Below are 2,328 nucleotides of genomic sequence, written 5' to 3'. Positions count from 1 at the left end.
GGTACATGTTTTGAACACATATTATGTTTGCCCTTAATATTAAATCGCATGAATGATATAGCCATCATTGTCACATAACAAAAACAAGATAACTCACAAATCGCATGTAATAAAAGTGAAATCGCATGTAAGAATGATTATAAACTGGAGATTATAAAATCGCATGTTTAAAAACTATAATCGCATGAAAACTGATATAAACAGATGAATATAAAAATCGCATGTGTTTAGTATAATTCGCATGTGCATTTATAAAAACCTACTCATCCTCGTCATCTTCAGACACCTCTTCCCACTGATCTTCTTCTTCAGATACATCATCACTACTGTAATCTTCAAAGTCATCTTCCTCTTCATCGTCTTCAACCTCGTTGTCTTTGTCTCTCCCACCATTTTCAATCTGGACACCCTTCATCTTCTTTTTTCCCTGTTTACCTTTTTGTTTGGCTTTAAGCTCGCCGCAAGTCCGAATGTCATGACCTTTTTCATTGCATACGCTACATGTCCTTGACCTTTTCCCTTTGCGGCTGATCATTTGTTCCTTCTTAGATTTAATCCTTCTATGCGAGCCGCGGCCTTTGTTTCTTATACCAGCCGGCACACGAACATTAGGGGAGCATTAGTTACTGGTTGTTGATAACCAATCAACTTTGAAAATCGGTCAAATTTTGGATCAAGTTGCTTGGTTATGCGACTCTGATCAACTCTCTCTTTAAGCTGCATCATTTGATCCCTCACTAAGACAATTTGATCAAGGTCGGAAATCAAATTACTAACCAAATACTCCCCTGTGTGAATGATTTCACGAGCAATCCGTTTAGCCTTGTTTTGCACATCCTTACCACCAATATTTAGATTGTACTTCACATTTAACTCATTGGGCACCACATCCTTCGTCCATCTCTTCATAACATATTTGTTTGGAATTTCTTTAACACCAAACATCTTGAAAAGAAAATATATGTGTTTGCATAGCAGCCCATACTGCTCAAAACGCAAACAGCTACACTCTGCAGTTACATCATTTTCAAGATTCTTGAACCACACGTAGCAATAACCAAAAAATAATAATAATAATAATAATAAAATTTAAAATCGCTTATATAAAAATAACAAATTCGCATGTCTAAACCATCATGTAAGTGAATAAAATTAAAATCGCAGGTGAATCATAACAATTTCGCATGTCTAAAAAAATTATGTAAATAAATAAACTAAAATCGCATGTGTGATGAAACAAATTCGCATGTCTAAAAAACATGTAAAATACCTCCAATAAACCATCGCCATGTGCTTTAAAGTCCTTCAACAATATTCTGATACGTGGACCTTCAACTTTGGTGTCCATCGGCAAACATTCGGAAATTGTTCCATGTATCTCTAATTGCTTATAAAAAAATATAGACCTGGTGTAGATCTTAGCAGCATCTTTTTCCAAGGTAGTTTGACTCCAATCAGCTGGCTCAGTATATCTTGAAATATGATCATTTTTTCTATGATTGAACCTTTGTACATCCATTGCACCATCAAAATGATTCATAAACTCTACGAGTGTGAGTTGTGAATTAGCAACCTGGCAAAAAAATGGTTCTCACTCTCTGATCTTGAAGTTGTTCTCATAAGACCAGACATTGGCTCATGCCGGTAAAAAGCCAGAATCCACATGGATCTCATTCCAAACATATCATCAATCCATTTGTTTTCAGTGAGACCGAACTCAATCATCACCAATTTCCACTGTCTCTCAAATTCTTCGGGCTCAATCGAATCAGTCCAAACAATGTCGCACATCCTCCTTTTAAACTCATCATTATTACACAACTCGTGTCCAACCTATAACAATAAATGCTTTTTATATCAGCCTATAACAAAAAAAAAATTAAAATAAAAATAACCCTAACAAAAGACAAAAATATTGCATGAAATACCTTATCTGCCACTTTTTTCATTATGTGCCACATGCACAATCTGTGTCTGCTAATAGGGAAAACCTCCTCAATAGCCTGTTTCATAGCAGGGTCTTGATCCGTCACTACGACATTTAGTTGCCGACCAAATGACTTTAAAAATGAATTCAGAAGCCATTTATATGATTTAATACTCTCCGATGCCAGCAACCCAGCTGAAACTGTTACATTTCGATAGTGGTTGTCAATACCAGTGAACGGAACAAACACCATCTTGTACCTGAACAACACATGCGAAACAACATTTAGTATGTGCGAATTATTAAAAATCACATGCGAAACCAGAAGTATGGCATGCGATATATTCATGACATTCTGTTTGACTACACATGCGATATTAAAATTGCATTAACAAACAAAC

Source organism: Helianthus annuus, chromosome 3, assembly GCF_002127325.2.
Source record: "Helianthus annuus cultivar XRQ/B chromosome 3, HanXRQr2.0-SUNRISE, whole genome shotgun sequence".
NCBI classification, from domain to species: Eukaryota; Viridiplantae; Streptophyta; class Magnoliopsida; order Asterales; family Asteraceae; genus Helianthus; species Helianthus annuus.
The sequence above is the reverse complement of the archived record's forward strand: the minus strand, read 5'-3'. Positions refer to the sequence as shown.